This window comes from Lethenteron reissneri, chromosome 55 (genome assembly GCF_015708825.2).
Source record: "Lethenteron reissneri isolate LAM-NWPU_2019-01 chromosome 55, ASM1570882v1, whole genome shotgun sequence".
NCBI lineage: Eukaryota > Metazoa > Chordata > Hyperoartia > Petromyzontiformes > Petromyzontidae > Lethenteron > Lethenteron reissneri.
This window is the reverse complement of record NC_083833.1, coordinates 13,152,765-13,174,673: the sequence shown is the minus strand read 5'-3', so window position 1 is coordinate 13,174,673 and position 21,909 is coordinate 13,152,765.

Sequence of the window (21,909 nt, the reverse complement as noted above, 5' to 3'; positions counted from 1 at the left end):
AATTCCCTGGCCGCAGGAAACCGTGAAGATTATCTCCATGAGAGGGCTTCTGAGTGAAATCCTGTCGGCCAGGTGACCTCCCCTCGTGCTCTATGTGGGGGGAATGTGTGAGTGTGTGTTTATGTGGGGGGTGGTGAGGGGGAAGCAGTGTCGGTCCCGTCGCTTGGTGGCGGTGAGATCGTAGGTGGGGCGCCCGCAGAGCGGCTTCGCAGTGGCGGGATTCACACTTGACCATACATCACCACATTGTTCACGATGGCCGATGTAGGTCAGAGAAAGGGGGTGAGGGGTAAGGGGGAGCGGGAGGCAGGAGGCTGCCTTCAACTTTCGGGCTTGTCACATTCCCCAGTTTGTTCATCGGCGACTTTGAGTGGTCATGCGAATGCCGCGTGGGTTTCTGGCCCCTTTTGTGGATCAAAACAAGTGATACAGCATCAGCCACTCACAAGGCAAATCTGGCTGGTGAAAAATATAAGTTGCGATGTTCAAAATGAAGGAATTAGATTCATGAGAGGCCTTAAACGGTTTGTGGGAGAGAGAAAACCTAGGACCTTTTATTTTAATATTAACCTGCAAATAAGCCCATTTTAATTGAATGTTGTGGTGACAAGGCTGTATTCCGTCCCAAGACTTCTCTTGCTATGATCCACAGGGACATTAAAGCACACAATATAATTTCTCCGTCGCGGCTGGGATAGTTTGCAGTCTCCACTGCCATCATCGTGAGAGGGCTTGAATCCTGTTTCCTGCAACAATTCAAGCCACTGGCTCCACGTTTCCTGGAATGGTGTGAAGCCCAGGAGCTTCTAATGTAGCCATTTCCGCTGAACTGATGGAATCTGGAAGTATTCATGATTTTATCGTTGACTTGTGTTAATTTTACATGTATTTAACTTCTTAATGATTAATGCAGATGCTGCTGTGTTCTCGTAATGTTAATAGTTATGCAATTTTTAATCTCAACACTCATATCGATTGTAAAACCTGAAATGTCGTGAAGATTACATGAAATATTAATAACCATCTGATAATTATTTTATTTTCAAAACCACTTATTATTTATTATTGCTCATGCAGTTCCCGCTAACTTGTAGTTTTGATTATAAACACAAGGGAACCGTGCATATCCATGACCAGATCAAATTCATGGGGTTTTTTGTAAGTTGTGTTATTGTGGGATGTATTTAAAGTGACTACACACGTAGAGACACACTCGGTCCCCTTTGAATTGTTAAATCACAAATGAATAATGTCCTGCCTTGTTTAGCATGTTCTTGGTTCTTGCGGTAAAGTCACGGAGATAGAAAAGTAAAATTAAATGTAAAATAAATAAGAGCAAAAACCCACGACGTTTCGATCGCAGCACAAGCGGCCTTCATCAGGCGGAGAGAAAAGCCACCGCTTCTAAGGGCGTCCAAAGTGAGCAGAGCTGTGGGGCGTAAACAGCATGGGCGGGGCAGCCAGCGCCAATGTAGGAGCAAAGCGCGAGAAGTCGGAGTAAAGCGAAATATAGAGGTGGAGCTGAAGGCGGGGGGGCGCAGTCCAAGTTTTGTTAGACAATGGGGGAGAGGGAGGGGGTAGAGATAGGGAGAGAGAGGGGGGTAAGAGATAGGTAGAGAGAGGGGGGTAAGAGATAGGGAGAGAGAGGGGGGTAAGAGATAGGGAGAGAGAGGGGGGTAAGAGATAGGGAGAGAGAGAGGGGGTAAGAGATAGGGAGAGAGAGGGGGGTAAGAGATAGGGAGAGAGAGAGGGGGGTAAGAGATAGGGATAGAGAGGGGGGTAAGAGATAGGGGGAGAGAGGGGGAGTAAAGTGCGAGATCGAGGTGGAGCTGAAGGCGAAGGGTGCAGTCCACCTCTATCTCATGCTTTAATCCTCCTCTCTCCGCCTATCTCTACTCTCCCCCTATCTCCACCCCTATCTCTACCCCTCCTTCCCCCCATTGTCCAACACACTTGAACTGCGTCTGTCTCATTGAGCCCCATTGCACCTCCAATTCGCATGGTTGGTTACGTACGATGTGAAAGAAATTCAACATACACATATTGCCTCTTAGGGCAGAAGGGGATTAAAGAAATACAAAAATCAACACAGCCGTCAATAACACCATGGCCTTAAAGAAAAATATGATAAGTGATGTTTTAAGAAATAGCACTTCTTCACAGCATGCAGAGAGGCCATGGATCTGAAGTGAAATTGGAAAGTCAAAGTCAAGCAAGAAAGCAAAGCCCTAAATCTTAATAAACTCAATTTCAGATAAAATTCTCAGGCAGGCAAGAGAATCGCCCTTCATGGTGCCAATGGAGAGAGTTTCAATTTCACCTGTATCTGCTTAGGAACGCATCTCTCATACCGGACGTGGCGGTGGCATGTGGTGCGTGTATGCAGGCTGCACCATAATCCCTACCGCTGCCTCCATAGACTCACAGCGTGGTGGTGGTGGTGGTGTTGTTACTCTGCCACCCCAATATCCCTCATGCCTGGCGAGAATAGCCAAGTAGATTTTCCCTGGCTCAGAGGTTTACAACCTCACAACTGCATGGAGAAGTCATGACTGCGTTACGTTTGTAGTGCTGAAACCAATGATAGTTTAAAGTTTACTATGATGGGGACAACTGCATTGTTATTTGGGTCACGGTCCAAATTTAGCAAGTTTAATAAATTACAGATTACCTCATTGGGGAATATTACGTAGCAACATGGCCCTATACTGACAGACGAATGCCCATTTGCCGGCCGGTGTTGCGTACACCTTGTGCCGCACAGGGACAGCTGGCACTGGGGGTTCTCTTGGCTAGACCGCTGCAGGGTATTGGAATGGTTGAGGTGAGAAGTTATACTCTCTGGTTCTTTCGGTAAAGCCACGTAGTTAGAAAAAATAATAAAACAACACGAGGTTTCGGTCGCAACACAAGCGTCCGTCATCAGGTGAGAAAGAATGACATACCTCGGTATACGACCGCTTTGAAATAGGTCGAATTTTGTATACGTCGTGTTTTGACGAGAAAAAAATGTCTTGGGATACGACGTCTTGCTTGGGATACGACGCGCTTGCTAGAACTTGTATGGGTCGGGATGAGTCACCGCGTACCCGCGTTACATTTTATTTCAATTTATTTTAATTTTTTTATGCATTTATTTTAATTTATGTATGCATTTCAGTAATAAGTAGTGTCTAAATTATTGTATACAACCCCATTAATGTATAATATTCCATATAAAATTTAATTTCTTCTACTCTGGAACGGATTATTTCCTTTCCCTTTATTTCTTATGGGAAAATTTCGTTTGGTATACGTCATTTTAGATATAAGTCCTCACTTCTGGAACGAATTAACCACGTATACCGAGGTACCACTGTACCTGCAGGCTAGTTGAAAATGCATTGGTCATAAGATTGGGCCACTGACAACAATAGCCATTGTTCTTTTTAGATGTGAATGCCGAATGCTCCTGGCAGGCAGCAAATTGCCCATTTAGAATTTTCAAATGACCTTTATAGATGTAACTTTACTCATACTGTATAATGAATTACTGTGTACTATCGTGAACACTAATGATGACTTTAAGAGCTAATAATATGTGAGTGGTGTGTTTTAAAATTGATTCTCTGACATTTCGAAAGCGAAACATCTGCTAATCTACAGCCTTTGTCAATCTACTGCAGGATGAAGGTTTCACCACACAATGCCAATCACAGATAGTTTGTTTTTACCATACTTCACCGCGCTGGTCAGTGTGAATTGGGATAGAGGGGGGTTGAGTGGGGAGGAGTGGCTGGGTTCATAACACAATGTGCTAACCATTGTAACAGCAGCAGCACTCTAACCCAGAACACACATTATTAGGACTAACCTCACTTACCCAGGAAAGCCTCACTGAGTCTCAGGGTTATTTTTCAGGAGGGTCCTGACACGTTTTTTGCAGTATGAGGCGATATTGCTGCTATGTGTAATCCCGTCTAAGTAATTGCAGGTATATTTGTTTGCATAACGCTGTTTGGCCAATACCAGTTACATTGTGTGTGTGTGTGTGTTTTAGCTTTGGGAGGAAACTAGACAATGCGGAGGAAACCCATGCAGATAAGAGTGAGAGAACATACAAACTCCACACAGACAGGAGCCCGTGTAGGAAATCTAACCCAGGCGCTTCCAGTTGCGAGGCGCGAGCGTCACCGCTTCGCCAACCTGCCACCAAAAATAATTTTCACCCTTGTGTCAGCAAATCCCTGTTTTATTTAAAATGTTCCCTAAATAATTTTCCCTTTTAGCGTATTTTAATCACCAATCAAAATCTGAGCACTTGTTCATTCTAAAGTAAATGCCAGGAGTGCGCATGCTCTGTGCACTTTTAATTAATTATCACCTTCTTGTGCATGACCTAATTTCCAATTTACTCGGCTCTATACAAAACAATTGCGCAAAACGTGCAAAAAACACTTGACATTTTAAAACATTAATTTGTGTTCAAACGGATAATGACCACACAGCTCGGTGGAAAGCTCCTCCGAGAACAGCTGCAGGAGAATAAAAAAAACAGATGCTCGGTGACTTTGACTTGGCATAAAACACAACAGCACCTCGTAGCAAGAAGGGTCTGGGTTCTGTTTCTGACTCGGGTGCCATTCTGTGTAGAATTTGTACGTTCTCTCCCTGTTCTGTTTGGGTTTTTTCCGTGTTCCCCGGTTTCTCCCATAACTGAAAGTTAATTTAATGTAACTGGTTTGGTTTTGGTGAGAAACCAGACATATTTTGGAGAATGCGTTCCTTTAAAAAGTTGTATACATGTTATTGCATGATCGTTGTGCGTCAACTGAAACCTGGGACACCCTGAAAATGAAGTGTTCAATCTCGAAGGATTATCCAGGTAGAATATTGGAATAATTAACATAAAAATAGGACACTCAAGAGTAATCAAGAAGAGGCAGTAGGGTGGTATCATGGTAACAATTTTTCCTCACATCAAGAAGCCCCTGGGTTCGATTCCCAACCCGTGCGCGCTTCTGCGTGCAGTTTGTATGTTATCCCCCTCTTCTGCACGTGCTAAAAAAACCATATACGATGTAACCGCTATTGGCCAATTCTGGAAAATTACCGACAAATTACTCAATTGGGGTGCTGCTGTGGGGAGATGTTACATTCCTCATTTATCTGGCTGGGTGGCATTGCTGGCAAGGCAATGGACTTTCTTGCAAGTTGAAATTACAGTTGGGTGTCAGCTCAATCCATCATCTCTCCGAGCCAGATACAATTCATACCACTTTGTGCTCGTTGTGTGGGGAGGCTGACTTCTTCTTATTGACACTCCTAGGTCAAGCCACAGGTGGAGATGCAGCCCCATTGCTCAGTGTGAGCAGAAGATGCTTTAAATGTCACGTGCTCCTCCTGGAGGGTGGACTACGGCAGTGGCCCTCCCCCATGGCCTCACCAAACACGCCTCTCTAATGCACCAGACATGCAATCCAGAGGTCACCGGTTCCATCACCTGGCACGGCAGTTAAACCAATGGTGAAAGTTTCTTAAATCCCCCGCCTCTATCCAGCACAACTGGTCAATTGGCAGGTTTTGTTTGGTGGGGTAAAGTGTGGGCACTTCCACCTCTTTCAAAACATGTATCTTGAACTTCTTTCGCACCGTACATAGCCAACCGTGCTAATCAGAGGTATCTAGCTAATCGGTGTGGAAGAGTAGACCAATGCCCACTCGAGGGGTTTCTCTAGAGCACCTTCTAGTAGAGGCCTTTCTGCCAGCAGTGATGTGAGCAAGACATTTCAGGTCTGCGCCTTTACATCAGTTTTACTTGTACCGATTAAAGTCACGTAGGCATGCATTATTGTTTAATTGAAGTGTGTCCATAAAAGCACCAGCGGAATAAGTGGCTCTGGCATGGACAACATGACATCATGCGTGTGCACTTGCAACAGAAAAACATGAAGCAATAATTTTATAATTAAATTATGCGGTGCCAGAATTTTCTACATTATAAAAGAGAGTGCGTGCTGCATTAACATGGTTTGCGAAGCTTTAGGCTAAAATAAATAATCTTATTTTAATACGCCACATCATTAGGACTGGTATTTTTTTCAGATGTTCATATCACTTACAAGAGAATATTTGGTGAACATTGTGTTTTCACATTGAGGCAGTTGTAGCGTTTAAAAGAGGATGTATAATGACTCTCCCTACAACCTCAGACATTTGGTTAATTATCACAATTTGGAGTTCAAATTCCCTTCAAGACTCGTTTGGAGTGTTTCCATTTCTTCCGTCTCATTTGTCCAGTTTTGCTCCTTCCATCATCCTAAATGTAGTAAATAGTATATGATCCTCATGCACGCATCGTGAGCATAAGGGTTATTTTTAATTGACACATTGTTACGTGTGTATTTAGCAGCATGCACACAAAGATAATTGGTAGGCAATAGCAATTTAAAAATGTTTCTCGTATAATTACAGATAAACTCGTGAAATAATTAACAAACGGTAATACGTGGTCGCATCCCAATCGGTGGTTTCCCCCTGGCCGTGATTATATTCTATTTCGGATGTATATAGTGCTCTTTGCAGGGCACTCTAAAATGCAAGCCAACGGCGGTCAGTGAGGGAGGTGGCAATGAATGTAGGGACAGGGGCTGAGAATGGAGATGATGTTGCTGAGGTAGGTTCAGCAGAATAAGGTGGAGTGTGACGGTGAGTGAGGGTGTCTGATGGGTGCAACGCGGATGAGAGGCAGTGGGGTATGAAGTGGTAAAATGGGCATGGACGAGGGTAGGTGAAGGGTTGTAGGGGCAGAGATCTGGTGGCCGGATAGTTGAGCTGATGGAGGAGCACAGCGTAGGGCTGGGGGAGAGATGTGGTTACGTGCACATAGAAAGCGAGACGTGGGAGCCGGGTCAGGAATCGGGGTCGTAGAAGGAAGATGACTGGGGGCTTAGGAGTAGGTTAGAGGCAGGGAAAGGAACCGTTAGTGGTGGAGGCAGTGGAAGAGAAAAAGCAGTAGAGAAGAGAAAGCACCTGAGGGCCGAGCAAAAGGTGTAAAACGAGGGTGAGAGTCTGATGTGGAGTGGGAGTTAGTTCCAGTGCAACGGGGCAAGAAGAGAGAGAGAACAAAAAAATCGAGACTGGGCGCAGGGAGGTGATGGAACAGTGAAACAAGGGGAATATTGAGATCAAAGGGAGCGTGAAGGGACATGTAAAGAGATGAGAGAAGAGAGGTAGGCCTGGGCAAGAGCGTGCAAAGCTTTAAATACTAGGGCAAGGAATATAAAAGACAGGAAGTCAGTGGAGTTGTTGAAGGAGAGGAGAGCAGTGAGGTGTGTATGGAAGGTTGAGTACAGTCCGGCAGCTGCATTTTGGATGTGTTGGAGAGGGGTGAATGTGTAAGCAGGGAGGCCGACCAGGAGTAAGTTGCAGTAATCTAGACGAGTGAAGGCAAGGGAGTGTACGGGGAGTTTGGCAGCAGTGGTAGTGATGAGTGGACGGATTTTCCTAATGTTTTACGGATCGCAACGGCATCTGCGAGTGGTGTTGGAAATTTGGGAAGTGAAGGAGAGAGTGGAATCGAAGATAACGCTGAGAGTTATGGTGGTAGAGTTTTGGTAGAGGCTAAGGGGGCGGGGAAAGAAATGGAGGGTGCAGGAGGGGGTTTAGTGAGAGGATGGAAAGAAAAGCACCAAGGTTTTTGGAAAGGTTTAGGGAAATGAAATGTTCGGTCATCCACGCTTGTATGGCTGTCAGGTAGGATGAGACGCGGAGGGAAAGATCAGGGGTGGATGATTTGAAGGATAATTTAATTTGAGTGTCGTCGGCAAAGAGGTGATAGGAGATATCGATGCAAGAAAGAATAGACTCTAGGGGAGGTGTGTATATGGAGAACAGAAGGGGACAAAGCACCGAGCCCTGGGGAACACCGACCGTGAGGGTGGTGGTGTCGAAAGAGCAGTGGTTGAAAGAGACAGTCGATGAACGGGAAGTTAGGTAGAAACGGACCCAAGAAAGAGGGGTGTCAGAGATGCCGAGTTTGGAGAGAGTGGATAGGAGGATGGAGTGGTCGAGGGTGTCGAATGCAGAAGACAGATCGAGAGAGATAAGGACGGAGGATAGACCGGAGTGACGCGAGTTGGCCAGGTGCTTGTGGATGTGAAGGATGGCAGTTTCAGTGGAATGGAGAGGGCGGAACTCAGACTGGTGGAGGAGATACAGCGAGTGGGAAGAGATGTAGGATGAGAGGCGGTAGTGCACTAGGCGAGTTTGGAGAAATAAGAAAGCAAGGGAATTGATATTGAGCATGGTGGACTGTTTCTTCAAGGTTACCACGTGGTTCAAGGGTCGAAGCGCTGAGGCTACACCACTGATATCATGGGTCCCAATCCGAGGAGATGTCTGCAATTAATACCGGTTTCTCATGTGTAGCGAAGTTATTGGTCACCAATGTTGGCACACGCAAAACAACCCATGGTATTAAACTGAAACTAAACATATTGGTTTAACCGTCATGCGACAAACAGTGTCACAGTAAAGCTTATCAGAAAGGGTGCCTCCTACTTTGAAATTATGAAAGGCAAACAATACCTTCTGCAGGCCGTTCTCTGACACATGGGGCATGCTGCTCTGTAAGCTGTCTCAGTTAATCATCTTCTGACGTAATTCCGATAGCACAATTTGGAATATATTGGGAAAATCACATTTTTTAAAAATTATGATATCAATGTTAATTTTCATAATCAACGTTTTTGGGTTTAGATCGCGTTATTTATAAATGTGTCGTAACCCTCCACCACCCGACACGGCCAATCAGTAAAAAAGTGTCACGTTGACAAAAGACAAATAGTTCACTGCTTTAGCCCAGCGGTGTGTTGAAGCATGAAACCACAACATTTACAATTTGATTATGAATAATATTGGTCGCGAAAGCCTACGTGTTAAATTGTTAATTTTGCCCCCTTGCAGAGCATTCTATCACCCCTTGCTGGGGAATGGCCCACGGAAGGTGAAATCACGTAACTACTTCTGAGATTTCGCCAAGTGATATACCATCATCTTCTGTCACCTCGCCATGCAGACACCGTAGTGTCCACACCAATGTGGGCCACCAGAGCCATCGGCACAGGGCCTCGTCTTGACCTCTGCTGGGAATGAGGCCATAAAAAGCACTCAAGGCCGCCTCACATTCAAACTGAATACCGCTAAGGTGGCAGGAATGAATTAATGCCTCACCTTCACTTAAACATTTTTTTTTATGATTGAATGCTTTTTTATTTAATGTATGGCGTAGCCTCCTATTAGAACACGCATTTGTTTATATAGATATTCTATTTCTGCTTAAAATTGGGCAGCAAGAGCTGAAAATACACAAATAAAACTCGTTTTAAAATTTCATCCTCAAACAACTCTACCCCAGTTGTAAGGTTTAGAAACTGAAAATAGTTAGAAGTCCTGTTGAGCCTTTTTACTTAACTTTTCTTGAGAGTTGCCCGAATCGTTTTGAAATGATAATTGAGCCCAGGAATGCGTCACTGAGTGGATTATACGTTTACTTCTCTGCAAAAGTTCGACCCACAATGCAATGTGCCGGCAACATTTTACTTTGAATACAAATTATTTAGGAAGACACATTCGATTGCTAAAGTGTTAGGCTGTTACTCAGTATCTACTAATGCCACTTTAAAACGATTAATCAGGAAACTTTTTAAATGCAATTCTTCTCAGGCTCCATGGTGTAAAGTGCATTCCCCAACTCTTCTCAATTCTCTGTTGCCTCTTTATTTTTGCACCATGAAGAAAGGGCCAGTACTTGAACTGTCGCCTGTCTTATACTTTTCATTTTAAGGCCACAATGTTACTGATGAAAGGTTTTTGTTGTTTGTGAATATGCACCACTGCCCAAACACTATCACCAGGGATTGTCTCATCCACACGGGGGTTCTCGTAATTTCCCATACACTCCGCTACAGAGATGTTTGTTACACAGTTGTTAAACTTACAAGGTTATATTTTCCACTTTGAGAGCAATATTTTAAGTCTAGCTCAGAGAATTCAAATAAGACATGGTTCTCGGCAGAACTTGCACTCCAGCAATAGCTGAAGTATAGTTCTAGATTTAGCGTAACATTGCGATTACATAGCACGCTAATGGAGACGTAAAACCGTGTCACTGTCGGTGCATTCATCTTGATAATTAGTCAATTGCCGTTGCGTTGCAACATTGCCTGGCGTGATGTGTATGACTAACATATGGCTTCATAGCATGTCAAACAAGGCATAGAATTACCCACTAAGTTATAGCAAAGGTCGCTCTGTGGCAGCTCCTAAGCAGGGTACCACGCGTAGCGCAAAGTGACATGAGCACGAGTAGCCACGAGTAGCCGATTAATTAAAGTGCCTGGGCAGAGTGCCAGCGGTGCTGTGGCTCTTGCAGCCCACTGGATTTCGGTGGCGGCGCAGCTGCAGTGGCTGTTAGGCATTGAGGTTAGTGCAATATTTAATGGCCTGACATTTTTTTTATTTTAAGGTATTATGCCTCTGAACAATAACCTAATTACATTTCTGAGAAATCTATTACACTGATGCCTACCTTCTAAAGCAGTCCACCCTTAAATACAAGAAAGTGGGATGGTTACTTAACCAAAGCTATTTTCAGATCACTCCATGTAATCTGGCAGATGGGGAGGGGGGGTAAGAGGCAGCGAATAGGAGCGAACCGTGAGGAAACAGATGCACGAGTTTCGATTTAAAGCTTTCGTGACTGCAGGGATTGATCTTCTTGGTTCTTTCGGTAAAGTCATGTAGAAGGGAAATAATAAAATAATAAAAAGTAAAACATAATAAAATAATATAATAAAATAATATGATATAATAATATAATAAAATAACATAATATTATTTTATTATGTTTTATTTTTATTATTGTATTATTTCCCTTCTACGTGACTTTACCGAAAGAACCAAGAAGATGCACGAGTCTTCAGCAAGTCCCAGTCATTTGCCATCCATTTTATTAAGTGTATAATGATATAAGAAATTAAAGCCGTATTGTAATGGTGAGCGCACAATGGGACTTAGAATCTCGAGGTTGCATGTTCACCCAGCAGTATTTAGTGGGTAGGTCACAGTTGACGGGCATGTCACATGCAGTGGAGTAAAATGTGTGTACTCCCACTATGCCCAAGATGTCTGGCCAGCGTAGGAGTTGGGCTTTGGGACTATTTAGAATCCAGAGGGACTATTTAGAGCTCGCGCTGCTGGAGGTGTGTGCGAGGGGTTGCATGGCGGCACCTTTACATTTCTTACAGCCGTAAAACGGCCGTTCTGTTCAAGAGGCCAACGTCAGCACATCTTGAGGTCTCTCCGCCGGTAGCCGCGATGAGCGGAGAGCCGCACTAAAGCCCTCGTGAGCCGTGTATGACAGCGTCTGATTATACTGACAGCCTCGGTATGCAGCTTTTGTGGTGCACAAGGCATCGTGCAGCTTGAGGTTGGTTCAGATTTATTGCTCTGGATTAGCCCCCCCGCTGTGTCATTTTAATCTTGCTTTGCCACGTGGATTATAATTCTGGGTGTTCAGCTCTTGTATTACTGAGTCTTCTCTGCAAAATTGATGCTTAAATCAAGGCCAAATATAATGTCTCACCTTGTTAAACAGAGGATGTGAAATCCAATTGATGCCCTGGCAGTCAGGTACGATGCTTTTTTAATGAACCTTAGTTCTCAGAGCAACCATAGAGCAAGGATATATATATAGAAAATTAGGTTTTTACTGACAATTCCATTCACGCAACAGAAATTGAAGTCATGCTGGGAGTATTTTTTATTGCTTGAGTGGCAAATTTTACAGAAAATAGCTCTCAAGCGCATTGTTACATCGAGACAGGTGAAGTGTTTCAGTTTTATATAAAGGGACACAGAGATTTGAACCCTGTTAAAAAATATATCCCCTACTCACTTCATCATTGTCCGCCTCAATCACTATCCCTCCTGCAGAGTTTTAAACCTGAAATAATGGAACTTTTTAACCTAATGGTCATATATAAGAGTGGCAACTCTGGTGGTAGGAATTGAAATTTGCCAAATTTTGCAGATGGTTTCAAATGTTGGAATTTCATTGCAGACGAATGCAATTTTACAAAGGGAGATGCATAGAGTTGAAGCATATTAAAACATTTCTATATGTATTGGACACAAGGGGATATTATTATTCTAGAGATATGCACAGAGTGGAGGTTGATTGTAAGGTTTTCTTGGCTACACTGGCTTGGCGGGGAAGAGATGGGTTCATCAAAATTCAGGGAGCATCATCTGCCTTGAACAGTCTTCATACAGGTTTCAAGTAATCACGGGTAGAATGTGCCGGGGTAAAAAAAAAAATGGTGAAATAAATTATACTCTTCTGCAGCACACATCCTGCATGTGTGTGTGCGTGTGTGCTTATGTGTTAGGGGGAGCGGTGGTGTAGCGGTTAGCGCGCTGCGCTACGAAACCTGGCGACCCGGGTTCGATTCCCGCTCACGGCCAACACCAGTGACGATTTATCTGAACCGGTCTCGGGCCTCCCCTAGGTCGACTCAGCCTCAAATGAGTACCTGGTGCGGCGTGTAAACATTTCCACTAGGGAGACAAAGGCGGTCGGGCGTGGTGTTGGCCACCCACCCCCTCGTGTGCCGTTCTGGCCTTCATAGGTGCTCGCTAACAGCACTTGCCCCTACAGTCTGTTAAGGCTATACGGGGGGTCTTTGTCTTTGTGCTTGTGTGTAAACTCATTGTATGGATTGTCTTAAGAGTTATTTTAAAAACCCAATAACAACACCCAATAAGGCAGCAGCAACAACAACATAATAATGGGTTGAATAGGGGTATATTTATTTTTTAGGTTTTATATTACGGAAAGGGTAGTCCTGTAGTATAGCAGTGGCTCTTTGACTTTGCTTTGAGCTCGACAACCTGAGTTTAATCTCGGCTAATGTCAGTGGTTACTGATATCCGAACCAATTCTGGGGACCCCTTCTGGACCTTGCACGAGCCAACATGGTGAAGTATGGTCAAACAAACTCCCATGGATGACCCAGCATGGGGAGGCCTTCATCCAGCAATGGATAGATAAAGGCCTGAAAAAAAAGTACTACTACCAAAGAGTAATTAAGATGTTAGGCAATTTGCATAGCAAGATGTGACTTCAATATAAATTGCTGTGTCGACCTAACATTGTCTTGCCGGCCTTAGACGTATCATGACTTACTTCAACTTTTGACCACTAATTGCTCACAGCTCATTAGGCATTGCCCCAGAGTGCAAGCGACTTCACCTATGGCCAACAGATTCTGACAGGCACTCGTAAATTTCCATAGGAGATTACCAAACTGCCCAGTCAACTCAGCCTCAAAGCCCCGTGGTATGACACGCAAAATGAGAAGAAGCGTTCAACTCACTTTGCCGGTGATGAGTTCAAATCCCAAACAGGAGTCAGTTCATGCAATGAGATTGGGATGGAATGATTCCTCCCCAGGCTGCTTGGTGAATCTTTGCCTTTCAAGATCCCAATTTGATTGATACTTTGAGTCAATTTTTTTACATAACGTTACATGAAAGCACACCTAGTGGCTGCAGGGATGACGTATACAATTTAAAAAACATCGGTATTAATCGGTGAGTCGATGCATAATCTCACCCCTAGTCGTATCCCCCCAGGTCTGATAAAACGAGGATCACTTTATAGGATGTTAATCTTGGCTATGAAAAATAATAATAGGTTTTACCCTTTCTGGCAATAAAACAGGTGTTAAGATGTTCAAACACCAAATAGAGTATACATTTTGCAAGGGATCAAGTCTGCATTAACCACACATCCTTGTGGTGAACGTGCAAACATGCTCTGATATTACTATGTAACACAAGTTTTGTTCCTGAGTAGTAAGTGTTATTTTGTAATTTCTTACGTGTAAAAAGTATAAAAAATGGTTATTATTCCCCACAAACTTTGCTTTTGTGACCAGGACAGTGATATTTAGAAATTTACCCATTTTCAATGAGGAAACGGGCGAATCACTTTCACGAATAAGCCCCCAAATGTAGTCTCCCATCATGCTCTCGTTTTACTGTCCTTGGTAGCAAGGTTCAAAGTCCAGTATATCCTGATGAAAGCGCTCGCCTTGCTCCTCCGAGTACGCTCCCATGTTCTCCTTGAATTTATCAAGATGAGCATCAAGGATATGGACTTTGAGGGACATCCTACAGCCCATTGTTCTGTAGTTCTTCACCAGAGTCTCAACCAGCTCTACATAGTTTTCGACCTTGTGATTGCCCAGGAAGCCTCGAACCACTGCGACAAAGCTGTTCCAAGCCACTTTCTCCTTACTAGTGAGCTACTTGGGGAATTAATTGCACTCCAGGATCTTCATCTGTGGTCCGACGAAGACACTGGCTTTGACCTTTGCCTCAGACAGCTTAGGGAAGAAGTCTTGAAGGTACTTGAAGGCTGCCGACTCCTTATCTACAGCTCTGACAAATTGTTTCATAAGGCCCAATTTGATGTGCAGTGGTGGCATCAGCACCTTCCGGAGGTTCACCAGTGGCTCCCAATTGACTTTGTTCCTCCCCACAGAGAACTCGGTCCGCTATGGCCAGTCCCGCCTGTGGTAGTGAGTCTTGGTGTCCCTGCTGTTTAACCAAAGGCAAAGATAGCAGGGAAACCGCCTTGGAGACCCATCAGGAATGCCACCATTTTGAAGTCTCCGATGACCTCCCAGCCGTGCTCATCATACTTCAAGGCATCCGGCAAGGTCTTGATGCTGTTGTTAATCCTCTTTGAGGTGCACCGAGTGAGCCAGGGGAAGAGACGGGTACTTGTTACTATTATGGAGCAGCACAGCTTTTATATAATATATGCATTGCCTTTGAAACTGATTGGGCTACACCAGAGACATCCTTCTATTAATCTAGGTTAATAGTGGCTTTGCAGAGACTGGCCCGCACTGAAGGAATGTGGAATTGCGACCGACAGTTCAAGGCTACATGAGCAGCATTAATTTGAGTTTGGAGACATTGAATTACAAATTAAAGGTGAAAATAATGGTTAACTACCGGCTATGACATATGGTTCATAAACATGGTCATTAACAGGATTGAAATTATTTGTTTTATTATTATTATTGCATGGCATTGGACCACATCAATGGGTAAGCTGCTCGCTTGGTACCCGACTGTACACAGAGCGGAATTGCTTCCCAGTGTCACTCCTGGACAAATTGTTGCGCTCCAAATTAAATGCTCTACGCTTATATGGTTAAACAAGAACTATGGCCACCACTGTGCTGCTTGGGAGGGGGCATTTCATTTGGAATGCTTTTTGTTGTGCAAGGGCAGCTGGGGAAATTGAACTCTCCCTGCATGCGCGTGGGCCTGCGATGCAAAGTGCCAGACAGACTGATTCGAGCACAGCGAATAGCGCTGACCCATACGTAACAAGGTGGGTCCCAGGCGTGCGGTAATCTCGCCACTCTGGAGCTGCGGGCCTCGGTCTGCATGCAAATACGAGCGTGCAATCCTCTGCGGAGGACGCCGGACGTATCTGCACGTGTACGGCGGTGTCCCTCTGGTTCTCGCTCGGGCTTCTTGAGATGGGAGGTTGCCGCAGATTGTCGGGTCACTGATGTCGGTGCAGTTGATGGCTCAAGTGGACTCTGTCCCGTCAAGGGCAGCACTCTTGCGGTGTCATCCTTTCACTGAGACAGTGCCCCGAGGTGGTGGATAAATGATGGCAGCATTAGATAAAAATACTCACTTGATAGATATCGTGGGTAGGATGTTTTATTCGGTTGGCTTGGTTAGGCTCTCGTATGCATTTTATTCCGTGTGTCTGCAATACAATTGCAGTTTTGCCTCATCGAATAAGAGGCTTTTGTTTCGTGTTTTATTTGTGAAGCAGATGTTTTGCCAAAATATGGTTGATTCTGGAATGCTGCTGTAGTATTATATGAATCTCAGGGTTAAAACCGCATTTTCTTGACTTTAGCGCATTCTAAACCAGGTAAATAAAAACTCTGCCACAGCAAAAGTTTATTCCAATAGCTGTCATTCAGAGTAGTACATGACTGCCTGCAAAAATTGTCCAAGTGTGCTCATACATAAGATGATGTATTTTAGTGCATTTTATAAATATATTTAAAATGTCAGTAACATTGCTGAACACTGGATTTCAGCACAGAATTCAGTGCAGTTTTCCTTGTCTATCAATCACCCAACAGAAAATCACGTGAACGCCGTGGGTACTATATTCCAAAATGGAGACTCATGGTCATTCCACGGTGTGTATCTGGTGAACAGCCTCAAGCAATGGATTGTCTGGTCACCGTCTGTCCATGCTCACTCGCTGCCCGAAATCATCTCTGACATTTACTCCTCAACATCTCCCCAAAGCTCTTGATTGGGTATCACAAATTAACATTATTGTGTAAAATGTTGCTATTCCCCAAACCACATGATCATCAGGTTTTTCCAAATGAATATATAGTGGTTTAATCTGCTTTTGATTGAGGGTATTCTATCTGTGGGCAAATGGCATAGATTGGCTGACAAGGAAATAAAGTGTGGGCATTGTTGGACCTTGAGATGTTGAATTAAAAATTACTTCCGTGCACATTTACATAAAGAGTATCCCAAGGAGCAGATATTTGCATGTCAATGCAGCTCTATTCCAGGACCTTCACAAATATCCATTGATGTCAGTTTCCATAAAACATCTTTTTTGGGCCGTTTGATCACAACATGCGTAATGGAGAATAAATAATTTTCCTTCGTAAGATTGTGAGGTCCAAAAAAATCCCAGTCATGGTCACAGTGTCTTCCTGTGTGAACACGCATGGCCTGTGCTCACATCCCGTAGCAGCTCTGAGCGAATAGGGGGATTTTAATTTATTTATGGCAAGGACCAATCTCCCTGGAGAGTAAACTGAAGTAGTCTCATTTGCAAGGAGAGTTTCAAGACAACTTGGTTCTTTAGCCTCAGCAGCCTTAGCACCCTTGTAATTAAATCTAAGTCTCATGAATTAAATAACTTATGAATATGCATGTGCGTCTGGTCTGGATCTGTAGCTTACAGTACTCTTGCCAAACAACACAGTTGATAGAACAATGATCAATGCAAAAGAAATCGCAAAACAGTCACTGAAATTTGGCAATTATTACTCGTCAATGGAAATGCAGTTCAGAGGGGAATGATCGAGGTCATCGCAGCCCAGGCCAGTAACCAACAATAACGAGTCATCAACACACCACTGTGCAAGGGTCTCCTGTTCAACTGACTGTGGTACCTCAAGTTTGCTCGTGAGGTTTCCCGGGGGAACACGGCAATGAAAGGTCGAAAGAGATTCCAGTCAACAACGCCATCTGAGTTAATTGCGACTTACTGCTTGAGAGTCAACACAATCCAGATCTATTATAAGCAAAGCCACTTCTGCTAAAAGCATAACTCTGGTTCTATTTAAACTCTGGTTCTGGTTTCAGGCAAAGCTGATAATGCAGCATGACATGCTAAAAACTCAACACATTTGTCAATAACACTGTGGCCTTGAAAGGAAAAGTATATAATACTTGACTTTTCAGGAAATTTACCAGCTTCATATCACATGCATGGACCGAAATGATAGCAAGTTGATGTTATCAGCCTGGTCACTACTGAACAACAAAACTAAAACATTATATTTATTTGAATATATTTATTCCTGCCTCATCAGTCCGCCTGCTGTATTTTTTCACCTGAAGACGATTGCTTGTGTTGCGATCGAAACGTCGTGATGTTTTATTATTTTTCTATCTTACGTGACTTTTCCGAAAGACCCAAAGAGTATTTATTTTAATACTTAATTCTTGCAAAATGAAGTGCACTGGCCACTGCACCACACCTCGTCCATATACGGTGCAAAGATTTGGTACAGTTACTGCCGCTTGGAATACTCTTTGGTTCTTTCGGTAAAGTCACGTAGGTATAAAATAAAATAAATAATATCACGACGTTTCGATTGCAACACAAGCAATCATCATCAGGTGTGTTGCAATCGAAACGTCGTGATTTCATTAATTTTATTTTATACCTACGTGACTTTACCGAAAGAACCAAAGAGTATGGATCCCTGAAGTCACGAAAACTTCTAATCACACTTGGAATATATACATAAGTGTTAAAATATTGCTTTGCTTGAGACATGGCATGGTTGGGCCATGAAGAAAAGGAAATTCTCTCTAGCCAGCTGCCAAAAAAAAATGCTTTTCAAATGGAAATGATGCATGGGCGTTTTTCTGGGAACAATCTCGTAAGAGGCGACGGACAGGCTTAGAGAGATAAGTCCTCATAGCCTCAAAGAAAAACATATTTTGGCCACTGAAAAGTGTGAGAATCGGTGGACAGGCTTAAAAGTAAAATGTCCTTGAAAGTCAGCGCAAAGTATTTTGCAAGTCAAATGCAGACAAAACCAAGAGATTATATTTTATCGTACTCTTTTATCCTCATTAAATACCACTCATTCAGAAACTCAATGTGTATGTCATCAATGTGCACGATAATGTCACCGCTGCTGCAGCGCACTGCACTGCAATTGGTTCCTCTCCCTCAGATGTCCAAGCCAATCAAATGCTTTGATGAGAAAACGATACCCACGATTTACGCCACAATGCAATATTGCAATCGACCTATTACAGCATAAGGGAATGTATCACCCACTGGCTTTCATCCATTGTAGAGAATAAAGGGAAATATGGACCAATTCATGTTTTTAAAAGCTGGATAAAAGACCTCAGCACAGATTATTATTGAGAACAAGATATTAATAATGTATTGAATGTGTATTACATAGTCCAGTGAGAGCCGGCTGGTATTCATATCCCTTCAGCAAGGAAGTGCTGGGTGTCCAATTATATACAGCGAGGGAAAAAAGTATTTGATCCCCTGCTGATTTTGTACGTTTGCCCACTGACAAAGAAATGATCAGTCTATAATTTTAATGGTAGGTTTATTTGAACAGTGAGAGACAGAATAACAACAACAAAAGCCAGAAAAACGCATGTAAAAAATGTTATAAATTGATTTGCATTTTAATGAGGGAAATAAGTATTTGACCCCTCTGCAAAACATGACTTAGTACTTGGTGGCAAAACCCTTGTTGGCAATCACAGAGGTCAGACGTTTCTTGTAGTTGGCCACCAGGTTTGCACACATCTCAGGGGGGATTTTGTCCCACTCCTCTTTGCAGAATTTTTCCAAGTTATTAAGGTTTCGAGGCTGATGTTTGGCAACTCGAACCTTCAGCTCCCTCCACAGATGGGATTAAGGTTTGGAGGCTGGCTAGGCCACTCCAGGACCTTAATGTGCTTCTTCTTGAGCCACTCCTTTGTTGCCTTGGCCGTGTGTTTTGGGTCATTGTCATGCTGGAATACCCATCCACGACCCATTTTCAATGCCCTGGCTTAGGGAAGGAGGTTCTCACCCAATATTTGACGGTACATGGCCCCGTCCATCGTCCCTTTGATGCGGTGAAGTTGTCCTGTCCCCTTAGCAGAAAAACACCACCAAAGCATAATGTTTCCACCTCCATGTTTGACGGTGGGGATGGTGTTCTTGGGGTCATAGGCAGCATTCCTCCTTCTCCAAACACGGCGAGTTGAGTTGATGCCAAAGAGCTCCATTTTGGTCTCATCTGACCACAACACTTTCACCCAGTTCTCCTCTGAATCATTCAGATGTTCATTGGCAAACTTCAGACGGGCATGTATATGTGCTTTCTTGAGCAGGGGGACCTTGCAGGCGCTGCAGGATTTCAGTCCTTCACGGCGTAGTGTGTTACCAACTGTTTTCTTGGTGACTATGGTCCCAGCTGCCTTGAGATCATTGACAAGATCCTCCCGTGTAGTTCTGGGCTGATTCCTCACCGTTCTCATGATCATTGCAACTCCACGAGGTGAGATCTTGCATGGAGCCCCTGGCCGAGGGAGATTGACGGTTCTTTTGTGTTTGTTCCATTTGAAAATAATCGCACCAACTGTTGTCACCTTTTCACCAAGCTGCTTGGCGATGGTCTTGTAGCCCATGCCAGCCTTGTGTAGATCTACAATCTTGTCCCTGACATCCTTGGAGGGCTCTTTGGTCTTGGTCATGGTGGAGAGTTTGGAATCTGATTGATTGATTGCTTCTGTGAACAGGTGTCTTTTATACAGGTAACAAGCTGAGATTAGGAGCACTCCCTTTAAGAGTGTGCTCCTAATCTCAGCTCGTTACCTGTATAAAAGACACCTGGGAGCCAGAAATCTTTCTTATTGAGAGGGGGTCAAATACTTATTTCCCTCATTAAAATGCAAATCAATTTATAACATTTTTGACTTGCGTTTTTTGGATTTTGTTGTTGTTATTCTGTCTCTCACTGTTCAAATAAACCTACCATTAAAATTTTAGACTGATCATTTCTTTGTCAGTGGGCAAACGTATAAAATCAGCAGGGGATCAAATACTTTTTTTCCTCACTGTAGGTAGAGTCAATTTTAGTTTTGGGGAATTGTCAACAATTACATTGGAGGTGTAAAAATTTCACATAATGGCCACTTCTATTGTGAGTGACACCATTTGGTCTTTGAAGTCGATTTACAGCAGGAATCCTGCGTTTGGAATTCCCTGCAGACATTCATGGGAAGTGATGGGGATTGAAGCATTAATGCATGCAAACTGGTGAGAACTTTACCTCAGAATGAAGATCATCTTGTGTCTTCTCGAGGACCATAATGGTGGTGTTGGAGTTCTGAGGCAGGACTTGTGATGTTTTAAATTGCACCCTCCTGGGCTGGTTCTCCGTCTCTTTTTGGCTCTTCCTTGCTCTCTCAGGAGGCCCGTAATGACCATGTCTGGGCACACTGCCAGATGGTCAAAAGTTTGGTTTTTGGGGTTAGTCGTGGAGGGTTTGTGCACAAAATTACAAAATACATTGGTGGACCATTGCTCATCGACATTTATAAGTAATATCGTTTCCCTGAGAAAGAAGCCACGACAGTAATGAATTAGATACAGGAGGTTTGAGTGGGACAGTCAGGGAAATCACGTTCTGACTCATTTGCATGCTATTACTTTTTGTACAGCTGCACAGTAAAGCATCCGTGTAGCCGCAACACTAACCCACAGCTTTACCAGTTACTCTGAGCCTCTACACACATGTATAGCCTGCACGTGAACCCACCAACCTCCACATGAACCCACAGCCTCAACAACTGACCCCCAGCCTCAACACTGACCCCCAGCCTGACCTCTGACCCCCAGTCCTCAACATTCACCCACAGCCTCAACACTGACCCCCAGCCTCAACACTGACCCCCAGCCTCAACACTGACCCCCAGTCTCAACATTGACCCACAGCCTCAACACTGACCCACAGCCTCAACACTGACCCACAGCCTCAACACTGACCCACAGTCTCAACACTGACCCACAACCTCAACACTGACCCGCAGCCTCAACACTGACACACAGTCTCAACACTGACCCCCAGCCTGACCTCTGACCCCAGCCTCAACACTCACCCACAGCCTCAACACTGACCCCTAGCCTCAACACTGACCCACAGCCTCAACACTGACCCACAGCCTCAACACTGACCCACAGTCTCAACACTGACACACAACCTCAACACTGACCCACAAGCCTCAACACTGACACACAGTCTCAACACTGACCCCAGCCTCAACACTTGACCCACAGCCTCACACCTGACCCCCAACCTCACACTGACCCACAAGCCTCAACACTGACCCACAGTCTCAACACTGACCCAAGCCTCAACACTGACCACAGCCAACACTGACCCTCAACACTGACCCATAGCCTCAACACTGACCCCAGCCTCAACACTGACCCACAGCCTTAACACTGACCCCCAGCCTCAACACTGA